Source organism: Coccinella septempunctata, chromosome 8 (genome assembly GCF_907165205.1).
Source record: "Coccinella septempunctata chromosome 8, icCocSept1.1, whole genome shotgun sequence".
In the NCBI taxonomy this organism is placed as follows: domain Eukaryota; kingdom Metazoa; phylum Arthropoda; class Insecta; order Coleoptera; family Coccinellidae; genus Coccinella; species Coccinella septempunctata.
Window position 1 is genome coordinate 6,190,759 of NC_058196.1, and position 19,271 is coordinate 6,210,029.

Below are 19,271 nucleotides of genomic sequence, written 5' to 3' on the forward strand. Positions count from 1 at the left end.
CAAAGAAGCAGAAACAGTTTCGAAATCTTTTATTCAAAACTTTGTTTTAAGATATGGTATACCTTCTGAAGTTGTTACAGACCAAGGCACTGAATTCTTATCAAGAATATTTAGTGAATCGTGTGATTTGCTCAAAATTAAGCAATTCAATTCAACAGCTTATCACCACGAAACACTAGGTGCGCTCGAAAATTCGCATAAACACTTAGGAGCTTTCCTTCGTATGCACGCAGCTAAGGAAAGTAACAACTGGAGTAATTGGGTTCCGTATTGGTGCTTTTCATATAACAATACCGTTAACTCTTCAACTCGCTATACTCCGTACGAATTAGTTTTCGGAAAACCTAGTAGATTGCCACAAAATTTAAAAAACCAAGTAGATCCAATCTACAATTTTGACAACTATCCTCTTGAACTAAAATATAGGTTGCAAACGGCATGGAAAGATGCTAGAGAAAACTTGGTAAAGACAAAATTGAAGAGAAAAGAGAGTTTCGACAGGAAATGTAACGAAATAAACTATAAAGTAGGAGATAAGGTGCTCTTGAATAATAAGAACATTGACAATAAACTTGACCCCTTATTTAACGGTCCCTACGAAATAGTGGAAGTGCGAAACCCGAACATTATTGTGAAAACGGCCAACAACAAACTCAAAGAAGTGCACAAGAACAGAGTGAAACCGTATTTCTCATAACTAGTAATAATGACTAATCAGTGTTTAGAATTAAGAATTAGATTAGGATATTAACGTATTTAACTTTGTAGATTTAAGACCCATTGAGACTGTGATATGTATTATATATATATATATAGTTATTAAGTTATGGATAAGAAAATCAGATGTAGATAGATATTAAAATATCTACGAAATACAAGTATTTCAGTTTCTATAATTAGTGCAAACAAAATTGTCCCCAAATTTGCTGCCCCCTAAAATCTGCCGCCCTAGGCTGCAGCCTACTCAGCCTCTATGGTAAATCCGCCACAGCCCTCGTCAATTTATGCAAAAGCAAGGGACAGCTATCCTCTGCCCCGCTCATCATCGCACCAAAAGGAAAATATAGGTCACATCAACCATACCAGCAAGGTTACTGCCGTGGTCTGGAATGTACCGTAGTGGTATGCCAACCACTGGATAGGGGTTGTGACCACCCTAGTCAATTTATGCATAAGCAAGGGACAGATATCCTCTGCCCCGAGTCCGGAAAATAACGAGACTAGTCTGACAGGTGTCCAGTTGCTTGTTGGTCCGGTGGGTGAGATTTCAAATCCTTAACATGCCAAACACCCTGGTATTTACCATCCTCACCCTGAAATTCATAGGTCCAAGGGGAGACTCGCTTCGTGACCAAGAAAGGCCCAACATACTTCGGTGCCAACTTAGCTGAAAAATACTTCGCCGCATCGGACAACACCTGATTCCTCCTCCACACCAATTGGTTAACCGTATACTGAACATTCCGTCGTCGAAGATTGTATGCGCGGCTATTGGTTTCGTACGCTCGCGACAACTTTCTCTGGACATCCGCGTACAGCCTCGCGAAGGCTTGTTCGCGCTCCTTAGTCAAAGCTGATCTGTCGAACTGAATCCGGTCAGGGAAGGCGTTTTCACCCTTTAATGAAATTTCTCTTCCGAAGACAATCACATTTCGGGAATGACCGGTTACTTCATGCTTTGAGGAGCGAATGGCAAAACCAACCTGGCTCAACTGTCTATCCCAACCTCACTGATCTTCTGAAAGATATGACCTCAACATAGTTTTAATAACCCTATTAATTCTCTCGACCGGATTCGCTTTAAGGCCGTATACTGAATGTTAACATTATAAGATTTCAGAAAATTAGTAACTTGCTTGAAACGAAACTGCACGCCATTATCCAAAATGATGGAATTTGGACACCCAAAGATAGGAAAAACATGGGTATACAATATCTTCACAATCGCCGACGCGGTAGCGAAACGCAACGGAAAAAGTAGAGGGAACTTACTGAAACAATCAGCGATGACAAAAATATATTGGTTACCTGAGCGAGTTCGAGGCAAAGGTCCAACCAGATCGGCAGACATAAGTTCGAATGGTCGATGGATTGATACCTGTTTAGAGAGCATGAAACCAGGAGGTTTTCGCTGCTCCGATCTGATGGCATGACAAGTGATACATCGACGGATAAACGAGGCTACGTCGGATCGCATTTTGGGCCAATAATAGCGCTCGGCCAACTTATGATAAGTCTTATACACACCAACATGCAAAAGAGATTCGTGAACCTTTCCAATTAAGGCTTTCCGATGAGGTCGCGGAACAACTTCTCTCCAGTAGTCAGAAGGAGATACCAATTCGGGGATGCGGAGGGCAACATTTTTGAAGAGTTTACCCTGGATCAACTGCCATGAAGGGAAACGGTGCGGGGTCTTGACTACCCCGTCCAAAAGCTTCCTGTACCACGGATCCGAGGAACAACCCAAGGTAGTGTCAACGGTATCGAGTACGGGTACCGACCTAGACAAAACGTCAGGTACAATGTTATATTTACCTTTTCGATGAATAATGGTATAATCATATTGTTGGAGCCGGATCGCCCAACGGGCTAGTCGACCAGAAGGTGACTCCAATCGGTCCAGCCAGAGCAAAGATGCATGATCGGTGATCACTGTGAAATGGGTGCCTTCAATATACGGTCGCAGCTTTTCAATCGCCCATAGAACGGCAAGACATTCACGTTCCGTGGTGGTATAGTTGCGTTCTAACCGAGTTAAAGACCTAGAAAGATAACATATCACATTTTCTCCATCCTCTTGTTGTTGAGTGAGGACTGCACCTATTCCATAACCTGAAGCATCACACTGTATAGTGAATGGCTTCGAGAAATCAGGACAAGACAACACAGGGGCACCAATCAACCGCTCCTTCAAATTATTCAGAGCTTCATCACATTGGACACTCCACTTGAAAGGCCTACCTTTTTTTAATAACTCCGTCAGAGGAGCAATTAGATCCGCAAAATTTGGTACGAATCGTCGGTACCTTGTCCCAGCAGACGTCGAACCTCCGAGACACTTGTGGGCACCGGTATGTTCAAGATGACTTGGACCTTAGCTGGATCCATTCTTAACCCTGTAGAATCCACCACATATCCCAAATATAAAAGTTCCGGTCGGCAGAAATGACACTTCTTTTTAGAAACCGTTAAATTGGCAGCCTTCAGGCGCTTGAAGACCTCCTTTAATACCTCAACATGCTTCTCAAAGGTATCAGTGATGATAATGATGTCGTCCAAATAGACGAATACATAAGGCTCCAAATCGGGACCAAGGACTCTGTCAACCAAACGCTGGAAGGTGGCTGGACTATTAGATAGTCCCATAGGCAAGCGAAGGAAGTGGAACAGACCTCTATTGGGAACTGTAAAGGCAGTCAGAGGGCGAGAAGATTTCTCCAGGGGCACCTGAAAATATGCCGACTTGATGTCCTTGACGATAGGAACTTTGCATTGCGAAGTTGATCCAAAGTGGCATTTATATAGGAGGGGATACGCATCTTTTTCCGTAACCGCGTTTAGTTTCCGGTAATCGACGCAAAACCGGTACGAGACATCCTTCTTTTTCACGAGAAGAATGGGAGATGACCAGGGGCTGGTCGAGGGCTCGACAATACCTTGCTCGAGCAATTTATCCAACTCAGCATCAATATGACCCTGCATCACCGGACTAACCGGATAATACCTCTGTTTGATGGGACGACAAGAAGTTTTTATCTCATGCTCCAACAAATTAGTACACCCCAACTAGTCACCCATGTCCCTGAAAGCCTCCTGCACAACCTCATTCAGAATTCTGGTCTGGTCGGGAGTCAGATGCTCCTCCGAGGCAATTGCACCCACAGACACATCAGCATCACGCCGGAAGACCCAGTTCCCTCCATGAAGATCCGGTACGATACCAAACTTCCTCCAGAAATCAATGCCCAAAATCAAGGTGTGCGGCAAATCTGGAACCACCAAGGCTGAAATCATCTTAACCCGATTCTCAAGCTTAATTGGTAGATCAACCGAACCGATACTTGAACAACTTTGACCATTAGCGACCCTACAAGAAGCAACAATATCAGAATTAATCATGAGCTTCAACTTTTTCAATATATCCCATCCAGGACCTCCTATAATCGTGCTCGAAGCACCCGAATCTAATAACCCTAAGAAATCAAGAACCGAAACAGACAAATATGGACGTTCATCATTATGCGCATGCGCCAACACATAATCTAAGATGGCTTTCTGACGTCGAGGCAAACGAACACTGGCAGTCGATTGAGGGAAGGCACACGTACTGCCATGAGAGGTCTTCCCCATCAGTTTTCCGACGGCTTACACCCCGGACAAGTCCGAACGGTGAAATCTGGACGACCACAGCGGAAGCACTACTTCTTCCTAGCCGAACGGCATGACCAGGTTGCCGGCAATTCCATCAGGTCAAAACTGCATTCACCTGAGGAGAAGAGGAGGAGGGGGTTTCAGCATATACGTAAGCCAGATCTGGCTCCACCAAAGAGCTCCTATTTCGTGGAGGGGGCACATAAGATTCGATAGACTCCTTGCGAGCCCCCAGCTGTCTTCCGATATCCAGAAGTTGCGAAATTAAGGTTATGTTGGTCAAACCTATCTGACTCAGATAGCAAGGGAAAAGATCACGGAGAAGGATCTTCAATCGGACATCGTCATTAACAGGGACAGTGAGGCGCTTGAACAGGTTATCCATCATGGCAAGGTACAAAAGTATGTTCTCGTCAGGACCCTGAGTTCGGCGCTTAATTTCATCGAAAAGTTTCGATATATATATATATATATATATATATATATATATATATATATATATATATATATATATATATATATATATATATATATATATATATATATATATATATATATATATAATGCGCAGGGGGGTTCGTGAACCTTCGGGGAGTGACGCCCCCGCGTACCTGAGTCAACATACCTGACCAAGGTTAGCATCCTTGGAAAGGCATCGAATTAGCGAGCTCCTGTAACTAGAAGTAAAACACAGGGCGGTAGGGAGTCTCAGACCGGCTCCTTTCGGAACCGTCCAGAGGTTCGGTCTGTAGGAGGTACGTGTGGGGCAAACGGCGCACCCCTCCGAGATGGCACCGTAAGGCCGGATCCCGCTTCTCCGCAAGGAGAAAACCCTGGTAATTTGGGTGCACAAACTGTTCACTCCGCTGCCAGAAGGCAACAGCGGGATGGGCGAACACGCTGGACAATGGACGACAACTGTATGGTTATGCGTGCGCATTTTATTGCTGTGGAACTTGCTGGGAGACTTAACACCACCTATAGGCGCCTACTTGTAGAGATATGGAACGACATCTGCCCCGATCGACCGACATATGCGCAGTTACTCTCCAATAGGGTACGATGGATTCTGGCTAACCAAAAACTATCTCGCGCTGAACTAGAGTACATCAAGAAAGGCTGTTTTCCAAGTATTATGCTCGAAGAGACTGAAGATCCACCAGAAACAGGCCGAAGAAAATCGTCTTATGGAATAAGAAAAAGTGGCCTTTTTGTTGGAGAGCAAGAGGATGGCGTGATTGAGCGCTCTTTTGAGGGGAACCTGATGAGGTTTTCGGGAGTGGCAGCAGAGAGCAAGCCTGAGATCCCACGGCTGAAATACTCTAAGATGGCCTACGAACTGGTGAGGAAAGTTGACTCTGTTCTCCCAAAACACCTGACGAGTGTGACGACGCTTGAGGAGCTGGTGGAGGTTGTTTATGCGGGTGCTGTGACGGTCTGTGAAACGCTGGGGCAACGGATTGGTCACCAGCGGGATACACCGAGAACTCCCACGATCCCCCCTTGGAAGTTACGCCTGGAACAAAAAATTACATCTTTGAGAAAGAAGATAGGGATTATTCATACTTACCTTAACTCTGGGGCACCAAATACTAAAGTAGTTAAAGCTGTTAGAAAGGTAGCATCTGGAGCCCGTATCAAACGTAGGGACCCATCTTTCAACGAAAAAATAGCTATTGTTTCCGATCAACTAAAACAAAAAATTAAGGCATTAGGGAACCGTATTAGACGGTATAATGAAAGAGTAAAGCGCTACAAAAATAACAACCTGTTTTTCAAAAATCAAAAACAATTCTTCCGTACTCTGGAGGGCGAGGATGCAGTGGACGCTGATCAATTAAGACCCCAGGATGCCCATGGTTTCTGGTCTGGAGTGTGGTCTCAGCAAGGAGTGCATGACGAGAGGGCGTACTGGATGGAGGAAGCAGAGTCAATTATCCCCAATACAACGATGGATGATATAAAGGTACAACAATTAGATATAGTAGAGATACTTAAGAGCTGTAACAACTGGTCATCTCCAGGTTCAGACAAAATCCACAACTATTGGTGGAAATACTTCACTAATGTTCATGAAAAACTTGCACTGCTTCTACAGGAGACCTTGAACAACCCCTCTCTAGTGCCTAAGTTCTTCACGCTAGGAGTCACATACCTCATTCCGAAGGGTGGCGATAGAAAAGACCCTAAAAATTACCGACCCATTACATGTCTACCATCGGTTTATAAAATACTTACGGGCGTCCTCACGAAAAATATTAACAAGCACCTAAGAGAACACAATCTGATGACTGAAGAGCAAGGAGGCTGCCGAGCCAGGACAAAAGGCTGCAAGGAGCTTCTGGTCATGGACCACATCATCACCAAACAAGCGCGAAAAAAGCTTAGAAACATATCCGTGGCCTGGGTGGATTATAAGAAGGCTTTTGATTCCGTTCCCCACACGTGGCTATTGAAGGTCCTGGAGATGCATGGAATATCTAAAAAGGTAATTGAGCTGATGAGACACCTTATGAAGAACTGGAGGACCTCACTCAACATGCGATCGGGAGGCTCTATGATTAAAACAGGGCCAATAAAAATAAACCGGGGAATATTCCAAGGAGACACACTGAGCCCCATTTGGTTCTGTTTGGCACTCAACCCTCTCAGCCTAATTCTCAGGAAGACTAAATATGGATATGTAATCAATAAGAACAGACAAGTTTCTATTAACCACCGCTTTTTCATGGATGATCTGAAATTATATGGGGCAAATTTCGAACAACTTAAGAGAATGCTAGAAATAGTGGCATCCTTCAGTGAGTCAATTGGAATGGAGATGGGAGTCGAGAAATGCGCGGTCCTAGATGTCAGAAGGGGACGAATTCAGGAGACAGAGGAAGGAGCAATACTAATGAATAACATCACGATACCTGCCTTGAGTGAGGATACCCCATATAAGTACCTAGGAATCAAGCAAGCACTTGAAATAAAAACACCAGAGATGAAGGAATCTTTTAAAAAAAAGCTTCTGAGCAGGGTCGGATTGCTTCTTAGAGCTAAGCTCAACTCCAAATCTCTCTTCACAGCCATCAACATTTGGGCGATCTCAGGCATGGCTTATTCATTCGGCATCCTCAACTGGTCATTGACTGACCTCCGGGGTCTAGATAGGGACATAAGATCTATGTTGACGAAATATGGAGTACACCATCCCCACTCCTCGACTATGAGACTTTACCTCCCCCGACATCAAGGGGGGAGAGGACTGCTGAGTTTGGAGGACGTCCATGGGAAAAACGTGTGTGACTTAAGACAGCACTTCCTGAGGAATAACTCACCTGTGTTCAGGGCTATCCGCGAGGCAGATGACAGAATATCAGCATTGAAGCTCTCTGATGCGGAGTATCAGGTCCCCAGGTGTACCGAGGGAGAACGTATTGAAGAGTGGAACTCCAAGACCTTACACGGCAGGTATCCGGCTCACCTGAAAAGTGAAGATGTGAATAGGGTGGAGTCCCTAACTTACCTGCGGGCTGGGTACCTGTTTCCAGAAACGGAAGGGAGACTCCTCGCTATACAAGATCAGGTGGTACCCACTAGAATGTATATGAAACATATTGCCAAGCAAGCAGTCCCATCCGACAGATGCCGAAAATGCTCTCGAGCAGCCGAATCCATCCAACATATTACCTCCTCATGCCCGATTTTGGCTCCCAAAGATTATCTCGATAGGCACAATTCAATGGGAAGGATATACCATCAACATATTGCTCTGAAGCTGGGGTTGCTGCATGATGAAATACCACAACACTTATACCAGCCGAAAACACTCCTGCAGAACCAGCGCTACAAGTTGTATTGGGACGCAACGCTTATAACCGACAGAGGGGTTGCGCACAATAGACCGGACGTTGCGCTCTTCGATAAGGAGAAAGAAACATGCCTGCTGCTGGACTTCACGGTTCCAGCGGACGAGAATCTAGCGAGAGCTTACTCGGAGAAGATAACAAAATATCATGAACTCGCTTACCAACTACGTGAGATTCATAAGCTTAAATCCGTTGGTGTGCTCCCGTTGATCATTTCAGTGAATGGTCTGGTCGAAAAACATCTGCCCGAAAACACTGAAAGACTTTGTCTGGACCGCAGTGTTATATCGAGTTCGCAGAAACAGGTGATGCTGGGTACGGCGAGAATGGTCAGAAGGTTTCTCCAAGGTCCGTAGCGACTGCACATGCTTTGGCGAAAGCCCGGTGGGTGCAGCATTTCCTCCCGTTCAATACGGTGCTATAAAAAAAAAAAAAAAAAAAAAAAAAAAAAAAAAAAAAAAAAAAAAAAAAAAAAAATATATATATATATATAGTTGAAGTTATAGGATACTAGTCGTTTGTGAAATTATTGATTTAAATTAAGGGTGTTTCGACTATTTTTCAGGGCAAAATTCCAATGAGAGTCAAATTATATTAAAGCTCTATATTTCGTCGAAACACCCTTAATTTAAATCAATAATTTAAATCAATATATATATATATATATATATATATATATATGAACCCGTAGTTCGTTGTTACCTCCGTTAAGTTCATTGGGCGACCTGACCTCCGGGTGAAGGAGTTATATAGTTGGAATAATTTTTGTTTATATATGTAAAGGGGAAGGTAAATAACAGGGGTACCTAAAGAGGGGAAAAGTTTTGTATCGAAAAATTTTTCTTCAAACGAATCAGACCTTACTACCTCCGCATATATTTCTTATTAGTGGTGCGCTCTCACCTCCCGCAACGTTGCCAGATTTTAGGAGGACAGAAAGTAAGGCGGCTTGAATTCCACTCATATATAGAATACATCTGCTCTTTCGATTCATTCACACATATTGAAACCTGTAAATAGTTCGAGAACGATCTAATATTTATAAACTTCATACGCTAATATTAGATTGATTAGGTTCGTGATCTCGGTGTAAATGAATTTGGACCAAAATTATTATCTTTTCTTCATGAATATATCAACAATTTTGAATAAATATGCTTATGTCTACGATACTTCGTCCGAGAGGGGAGTTTAATACCATATAGGTCCCCAAATGAACCCCCATATGGCAATGAAATTTTTCGTGACATATAAGACAATTTTACCGAATTTGTTCTGGTATGTAATTTTTGGACATTATATTCCATTGAGATGTATTTCCCGAATGAATCAACAAAGATATACGTTTTACTTTCAGCTTCTATACTTCATTCACTTTCATTTTAGCACTGGATTGGCCATGGAAATTGGATACCTTTCACTCCGTACGGAACGAAAATGTTGGGTTAAAACGCTTGTAAAAACACTTTTGAGTTTTAAATCAGTGCTACGTAGTCCGTACTACGTGAGACTCTCAGTAATTACCTATTTCATCACAATGTCAAATAACTTCGGAAAATATTAAGTCAAAAATATGTAACGAACATAATTGACGTTTATACAAACTGATTGAAGACATACCAAATCTATTTATTTGCATGGAACATACAAGTGATCAGTAGCTTGAGGAGAGTTACCTACTGTTGTTTATCTTCTTTGTCTGAAAGTTGAAGACGTTACATCAGTTGTAGAATTCAAAAAAAATCAACCCGAAGATGAAATGCATTTGATGCAGTGTTAGCATTGAGTTGAATACTCAAAGGTGGTAGGGAATGGGTATCTCTTGAAGAAATGAACGGATAATTACAAGAATGTTGAATTCTTCAACAAAATCATCTTGAGTAAATGGTAGTCAAAATAATTAAAAGAAGTTTGAAGTAAGGGGAGCTTCACCTTCAAACAAAACAACTGGCTCGTATTCATGTCTGTTTATTCTCAATACATTGATATAATAAAAATAATTATACAGGGTGTGGTGCAATGAATGGATAATATGGAGCCTGCGGGTAGAGGATTCTATGGCGGTTCAGAAAAATATATTTTACGTTTGGTAAAAGTGCCTTGGTTTTTGAGATATTGGGGATTTTCGATTAATCACTCCAAATAATAATAATAACTGGATATCGACATTTTTCATCATAGCAGATCAACAGAAACTCCTTGATTTAATGGCATTTCTTAATTGCTCGAGGAGTCTTTTGCGATTTTTCAGTACATAGGGTGTTTCACAAGTAAACAGACAAACGAAAACCGTGAATAGAGGGCATTGAGCTCAGTTCAAAAACACCTCATATGGGTGTCTTGGGAATTCCGTTTCCGATATACAGAGGAGTTTATTCAAATTTCCCGAATTTTCGTTCAGCCATAACTCCAAATATTTTAGTTGGATTCGGCTAAAAATTCATTATCCGCTTAAACTTGTAAGTTTCAATAAAACAGAACATTAAAAGTTGACGAACACACGACCGGACTCATTGAGGCTATATTCAAATTTACACTCATGCAATACACTCAGTTTGTAGTTTTTCGTCATAATTTTGAATTTTTCAGGTATCTGCATTGATTTTCTCAAAATCAATGAAACTTTGGTATGCCTTATCAGTGGATTATTTTTAATGAATAATTGGTTGGTGGTGAAATGCCACTGGAAAAAACAAAGCTGCATATTGACTTTTACTTCACATCAATTAATGGTATGAATATGATCCCCAATCAAATGTGGAAATTTAAAAATGGAATTGGAAATGTTCATCTGAATTTTTTCGTTCTCAATATATGTCATGCATTTGTTTTTGATATTTATAGCATATCTGGTTATTCAGATAAGTCATTTTCAGTGATAATAAGCTTTATTATTGATAAAGAACAAAAATGGAAATCTACGCTATCATGAAAATAATAATTGTAACTTGATATCTTCCGAATGGATCGCTTTTTATGGACAATGTGGACCTGAAGTAATTTTCCGAATTAATTTTCACCTCCTTTGGTCTTTTAGTGAATGTAATGATTCGCCCTTCGAATAAGTATGATAAATGCACTTTCGAATTCTTCACTGATTCCGTTATAGTCATTATTCGATCTATGGAAATCTATTGATTGGTCTGGTCTTATTATAATTTGTTATCGAAACATTGATGATATTCATGCACCAGCAAAAATATTTACCAGTATTTCAGGTCATTTCATTAGAAGAGTAGGACCCCAACATTGGACTGCTAGATCTCCAGATCTGACACCCCGCGATTTCTTTCTTTGTTTTTATTCACACAACTGGTTGTCCATAGAAAAATAGATTCATTCTGAAGATCAAGTTTTAATTTTTAGTTTCAAGATAGCGTAGTTTTTCCATCCATATTTGGATATTATGTATTTCGAAACATTTCATCATTGTGAATGACTATTTTGAAGACCGAATATGGTATGATTGTTTAACACATTCAACAGAATATTCTTTGAAAAAGAAACCAATTAAGAATTTCTAAATACATTTAAATGAAGTGCTCTATTCCTTAGAGGCGTCTGACCAAAACAATTATTTCTAGGACATGATCAACAGGTGGGGCAACCCAAAAATCAATTCATTTTGAGACAATAGTAATAATGCAGATAAAAAGTTTAAATTATTATTAAAAAACTACATACACGGTGTTTTTATGAGTTTGAAGTTAAGTAAAGCCTCACTGAGCCCGGTCCTGATTTTTGTCGAATTTAAATGCTCTGTTTCAATGAAATTAACAACTCAAGGCTAAATATAAATTTTCAGTCGACTTGATAGAGAATTTCAGGAGTTATAGCCGAACGGAAATTCGAGAAATTTCAAAAAACGCTGAAGAAACCTATATATAGGGTGCCCCAAAACTATTGAATCAAACGTCACACCACGATAGACTAGATCAAATACTATCGAATGACACCAACATTAGTTGAGCGAAAATGTACCGTTTCTAAAAAAACCTAACCTAAAGTTGCCGATTTTCGAACTATTTTTTCAGTCACAAGGCCAATTTGTTATTGAGGATAGCGTTTTTCTCCCATATTATCACCCCTGTTTATTCTGAGTATTAAAAATCATGTAGAAAAAACAATTGTTTTAATTTACATTTACTTAGGTTATGGTTATCGATTAACTACTTAAAATAATTTCAATTAGGGGAGATAAAACAATAATCTTAGTTCAATATAATTTAAAATCGATATCCTTTTTCACAAACTGGCCCTGTTATTAAGAAAAATAGTTCGAAAATCGGCAACTTTAGGTATTTTAATAAAATTCTGATTATTTTGGAAACGGTAACTTTTCGTCGAACTAATGTTGGTGTCATTCGATAATATTTGGTTTACTCTATCGTGCTGTGACGTTTGATTCACTAGTTTTGGGACAGCCTGTATATGGGGTGATTTTGAACTCAGCTCAATGCCCTCTATTCATGGTTTTCATTTGTCTGTTTACTTGTGAAACACCCTGTACCTCCTTGTACCGTCGTATGAAAATTCAAATTCTTCTTGTTGTGAGAAACGTTCAGCCCAACATCTGTTTACTGCAAAACACTTTTCTACCTGATTCGGGCTTTTAGGAACGAATCGCTCAAGATGCCGAGTTCGAGTAACATTTCGTTTTGCGTGTTATATTGGATAAAATTGAATTTATTCCATGGATGATTCGAGAATTATTGATGTCCAGAATGCTCCAGAATGATGAAAATTTTCAGATTTCATTGAAACTCTTGCGAAAATTATGTCGTATATTATCAAGTTTAGATTTTAATTCATTCAGAACCTCGAAGTTCGGCAAATAATGATGTAAATAATTCAATATTCTATTTGCCTCAAGACTCAAAACTTTTCGAAAAACAATTTTTTTAATGATTTGATGACGAATAAATCAAAAAATTTTATGTGTTGGTATTATATTTTCATTCATTGAAGAATATTTTTATTTAGAATAATGAAGTTCAACAAATGATACGAACAAGATACTTATTCAATTAGCCTCATGATCCGAAACATTTCAGAATTTATTTCATGTTTAGATAATCCGCTGCATATCGTTGTTCACAAAACGTAATACGACTGTCAATTTAGGACCAATTATAGAACGATTCAATTAATACTTCAATAGCTTGCGAAAATGTTGGTCAGGCTATGAACTGACAACTCATTTTGTCAAATGACGGATTTCAACGTAGTTGTTGTTTTGAAAAAAAAATAGTAGTAGATTCTCGCAAAATCCGAAACTCTACAGGTATAGGCTCAGTTGTTCGGTTTGGTTCCTAGATTGATTTTGACATTTCCGTTCAGTTCTGTCAGGTTAATCTAGGATCATCTTAAATCTCGGCCTAATCCTGAACTGAACAACCGGGCCTTATAGTAATAGCAATATGTAGCATTAATAAAGTCGGTACATATATTATTGGAATAATACTAATTTTTTATAGCGGAGAATAGTAGTTTTTAGCCTCGATATTCACGAAATTCATTTTATTATGTTTTGTTTTTTTTTAATGTAAATCGGCCTGAAATCTTGGATCCCCCGACCTGCTAGTTTTGTATACTTATACAGAAATTTTTGAATTCAAGCGAGAGACATATTTCCTTTAGCGCAGTTGTTGTTTTGAAGAAAAAGTAGTAGATTCTCGCAAAATCCGAAACTCTACATGTATAGGCGTTTATTATTATTATTATTATTAACAGAAATTTTTGAATTTAAGGGAGAGACACATTAAAAAAATCGATAGCATGTTACCGCCTAAACTACGAGCTTGCCGAAGTTGAAACTGGTACCAATCTACTCAGTGCTTTATTATATGTATAGGTGCATGACTCAGTGTTTTTTAGAACCTGTAAAAAAATTAAAAACTGTAAACGCCTTCCAAAGGCTGTATCTTTGTATTTGGAAAAAAATTTATAGGAACTACCCCCGCTTATTTTCATTGAGGAATCATCTCCCTTAGGCCTTCGCATTTATTTACAGATATCCCGTATACAAATATATTTTATCTATGTACCTATTCATTTTGGATAGTAGAAGTTTAATCAATATGTGTTATTATCGAAGACCAAATCAAAAATTTCAATTGCACCTGATTTGTTAATTACAAGAATCATCATTTATTTTGAATAATAGAACTGCATGCGAAAATACTTAAATTAACTTTTGTCTTTCTCCTTTCATCATGCGCCCATCATAGTGTCCGCTGTTCATCATAGCTTTTATGAATTTACCCATGAATTATCTGTATATCAATCATATGTATCCGAGTATTTATCTTAATTATTAACTTCATTTTGTAGATTCATCATGTCTTGAAAAATATGGTTGCAATTTCAAAATAAGTTGACTCGAGCAAATCTGTTTTGGATAATTCTTCATAAAATCTTACTTGTTTCGTTATAATTGGTAATTTTCTTTATGATACATCACTAAAAAATTTAAACCAGAGAGATGGATAAGCTCCTAAAATTTTCGAGAAAATCCAATATCCATAATCGATAATAAGAGAGATGTTTCTGAGCGATTTAAGAAAAATATATAGAGCGTTCCATTTGAAATAACACAACAATGTTCAACATTCGATGTAGCCGATCTTGTTCATTTTTGTGATATTGTTAAACTTGTACCATTCTTTCTCTTAATTCTGAAATGAAAATTTTCCTAATGGCTCATTGTCCTTGAATATTCATCACCATTTATATCAGAATATTCTTTTCCAAAAAAATTTTTTTTCTCTGAACAGCTCCTTTTATTATATGCAATGTAACAATACAGATTATTCGTTATACTAATAGGTAGTATTATCTATATAGATCATTTCCATAGAGAGAAGCAATATTATTATGGACAAGACTTAAATCGTTTTGTTTTCAGATAGGTAATGAAATAGTTCGCCAAATTCAGAATTATAGCGTTAGCTTGAGATGAAAGAAGTTCAACGGATGCATAGATACACACGATGAAATATAAACAGTCAAAATCCCATTCGAGAGGGCCAAAATTGGTTTTCTTCCACGTGATTCTTTCCCCTACAAAAGAATGCGATAAAAAATCTTTGAGATATGCCGCCTGGATTGCAATAATGGAGGTGATAACGCACTGCGCCTCTCTTCAGTTAATTCCTCCGTATAATGATATTCCGCCTGTCTACATATGCTTGGAAAATACAGCGTTGCCATTTTCGGAGGTGCTAACGAGCAAAGATTCCCGCAGAGCAATTCTTCTATATACAGCTCGGCACACTAGCGCCAGTGATATACACTCGAACTAAAAGATTGTTCAGTACATAAACGGGGTGCGTTGTGACCTCAAAACGATTTTTTGATATGTTGATCCCTGAAGCCTCCTGAATCTAACAAGCTAAAAAACAAGGCAAAACGTTGTCACCTCCGATTTCGGAGGTGACAGCGATATATATGAGGTGAGAGCTTTAAACGAGTTACTATTTTGGAGGTGGTATTAACACTTTATAACTATATATATATATATATATATATATATATATATATATATATATATATATATATATATATATATATATATATATATATATACATATATCATTGCCTCCCTGTTTAGGCGCGATCATTCCTTATATATATATATATATATATATATATATATATATATATATATATATATATATATATATATATATATATATATATATATATATATATATATATATATATATATATATATATATATTTTCTGAGAAAAAACTCACCTTTCTTCCAGGCGATTCGGGAGGCGGATCGGGACATCTCGGCTTTGCGCCTCTCGGGGTCATACTCCCAACCGGCTGATCGTACAGTGGAAGAACTCATTGAGGAGTGGAGCTCCAAAGCCTTGCACGGAAGATACCCTGGTTGCCTGAAAAAAGAAAATATCAATAAAAAGGAGTCGTTAACTTACCTGACAGCAGGGTATCTCTTTCCGGAGACAGAAGGTCGACTGCTGGCAATACAGGACCAAGTGGTGCCCACAAGAATGTACCAGAAAAGTATTGCCAAACTCGACGTACCATCTGATCGCTGTCGCAAATGTTCCCAAGCACCTGAAACATTACAACATGTGACTTCCTCTTGTCCTATACTAGCTCCAAGAGATTACCTGGAGAGGCATAACTCCATGGCGAGGATCTACCACCAACAAGTTGCGTTGAAGCTAGGTTTACTCCAGGAAGAGCTACCATCTTACATATATGTCCCAAAACCTCTACTACAGAATGCACGCTACAGACTATATTGGGACTCCACTTTAGTGACGGATCGAGCGGTGATGCATAACAGACCTGATATCGCGCTCTTCGACACCGAACAAAAAACGTAGAGTTCACGATCCCGGCGGACGATAACATTGCGAAAGCATACACGGAGAAGATTACCAAATACGGCGACTTGGCATTTCAGCTGCGTGAACTCTACAATTTGAGGACGATCAGCATTCTCCCGATGATCATATCGGTGAATGGCTTGGTGGAGACACATCTACTGGAGAACACTAAGAGATTACGCCTGGAACCTGATGTCATTTCTGCTTCCCAAAAGCAAGTCATCCTGTATACCACCCGAATCGTTAGAAAATTCCTACAAGGATTCTGAACACTATTTTGATTTTGACAATTTCTTTGTCCGATCAAAGTTAGATAAAACCCATAGCATAGAGATGGTGAAGAAAAAAAAAAAAAAAAAAAAAAAATATATATATATATATATATATATATATGTGGAGATATATATATATATATATATATATATATATATATATATATATATATATATATATATATATATATATATATATATATATATATATATATATATATATATATATATATATGTGAACGGATAATTCCCAGAGTCGATTATATGCAATAGTTAAGGGGTGTGGGAAATTAAAGAGCGTGATTTAGGTCTCTCTCTTCTTTATTTCATTGTCAACGTTTCGATCCTGGTTAGGATCTTCTTCAGGACTCTACAAACATGTTATATAGTCAATAACTATTCGAAATCGGATGAGATATCAGAATACCTACCGAAATACAGAGGTGGGTGGGTTGATTGGTTGTGGAACAACCCAAATTTCTTAAAAATATGCTCAATGCTCAATGATGCGAGGACAATGTGTAGACAAACAATTACAATTATCATATCCAGTCGGATCAACAGGTGCAAAAGCCGGTATATTAAAGTGGGGTTAGCGTTAGCAACAGCAGAGTCACAGACAGGTAGTGACAACTGCAACCACAGAGTATTATCTTTTCTTCCTTTAACTATGAAAGGCAACAAAAATCTTTATGGCGTGCACTGATCAAACGTTACTCTCACTAACCTTGTGTATGTTCAATGCTCAGTGCAGGCCAATTTACAAATTCCAATTACAATTACAATTTCCTGAGGTGTGGGGGGAAAAATGAACATGTAATGCGCATCCACCAGGAGTTACTCTCACTAACCCTGTAGCACGCCTAGTGAAAACCTGATTAAAGATCACATTTTTTCAAATGTACATCACATTTTAAAAACTTCAAAAAATTTAAAAAATTTTATTACAACTCAAATCCAGAGGTGCGAGGGGAAATGAATGTACAATGCGCATCCACCAGGAGCTACTCTCACTAACCCTGCAGAATGCTGCAGAACGTTGATCAAAAAACCACATGTTTTTTTTTTTCTTAAAATGAAGATGTGAAAGCAAAAGCACATCCATCAGTGCTCATCAATCGAAAGCCACTCGCAACCTTTGTGGGATGCTTATTTAGATGTCGTTTCTTAATTTATATTTTATAAGTTATTATCAGTCGCTAATTATTGTCCAATTCACTCTCACTGAATTCTTAATTTAAAATCAGTCGCGATCAATATGTTTAGCCACAAATTCACTGTCACTGAATTTGGTGGACAATCACTCACGACGGTCAACCGATTCCTGACCTGCTGCCGTCAGAAAGCACTCCGTCACTGGATACACTTCGTGGTCTTGATGGGTCACCTTCATTGACCTGGTCGAAGTGGATTAGGTAGGAATAGATGCTGCTGATGTGGTTTACATCTCTTCTGTAATTCATGGCATTGGGGTGGCGCTTGATGTGGTACATTTCCAAAAAGGAACGCTTTCCTCCATTGCGTTCGCAATCTAGGACCCTAGTGGCCTCATAGTCCATTAAGTGGTCTCTATCTCTGCTGTGGTCTGCCAAGGCACATATCTTATTGGGGTTCTTGATATCGCTTCTATGTTGAGCCAACCTCTTCTTAAGCTGTTGCGACGTCTGTCCAATATAGATTTCATTACACATCGAACATGGAACAGAATATATCACTCCACTTTTGTGGAATGTGCTTACGCTATCTTTTATCCTACTATGGAGTCTGTCAATCTTGAACTCTGGTTTGGGGATCAACTTTATGTTGGGGGTCTTCAAAAGGCTTATCAGAGCATTTGTCATGCCTTTGATCAATGGTAAGGATGCGTAAGTTAGATTCAAATCTATTGTGGTGGATGCGCCCCTGTGTTCATTCCGTGGCTGTCCGGAATGAGTGGAGCTGTGAATCAATCTGTTTAATAGACCCCTGGGGTAACCATTTTCCAGCATCAATTGGAACAATATTTCAAGGTTTTGTGTTCTCAAGGAGGGGTGCGCGATTCGTCGAATCCGGTTTTTTAATCCCAATACTAAATTTACTTTCTGTCCATGTGTGTGGTTGGACAGGTAGTGTATGTACCTCCCTGAGCTCGTTGGTTTGCGGTACCAATCTAAGATTAATCGGTTGTTAGGTAATCTGATTACCTTCGTGTCCAAAAATGGAACACTTCTATCAGTTTCTTTTTCTATGGTGAATTGCACTCTCCGGTGGTGGTTGTTAAACTTTTCAAGGAGGTAGCTCACCTGTTCTTCAGGCACGGCGCAGATAATGTCATCCACATATTTCTTGATGAAGGGGATGTGGAAAGGAACATCAGAAAGTACGTTGTCCAAAATGAAGTCCATAACTATGTCTGCAATTGGG

At 39.1% G+C, this 19,271-nt stretch overlaps 1 protein-coding gene and 1 long non-coding RNA gene across 3 annotated transcripts in view; one reads left to right on the forward strand and one right to left on the reverse strand.

Moving 5' to 3' along the window:
- The window catches only part of LOC123319555 (tachykinin-like peptides receptor 99D), a 709,883-nt gene that overhangs the window by 599,030 nt on the left and 91,582 nt on the right, over positions 1 to 19,271 (forward strand). The window lies entirely within an intron of this gene.
- On the reverse strand, positions 5,761 to 7,770 carry LOC123319563. Its single transcript, XR_006538514.1, has 3 exons — positions 7,698 to 7,770; positions 5,945 to 6,064; positions 5,761 to 5,890 (listed from the first exon to the last, which is right to left on the reverse strand). It is a non-coding gene; the product is annotated as an uncharacterized LOC123319563 (long non-coding RNA).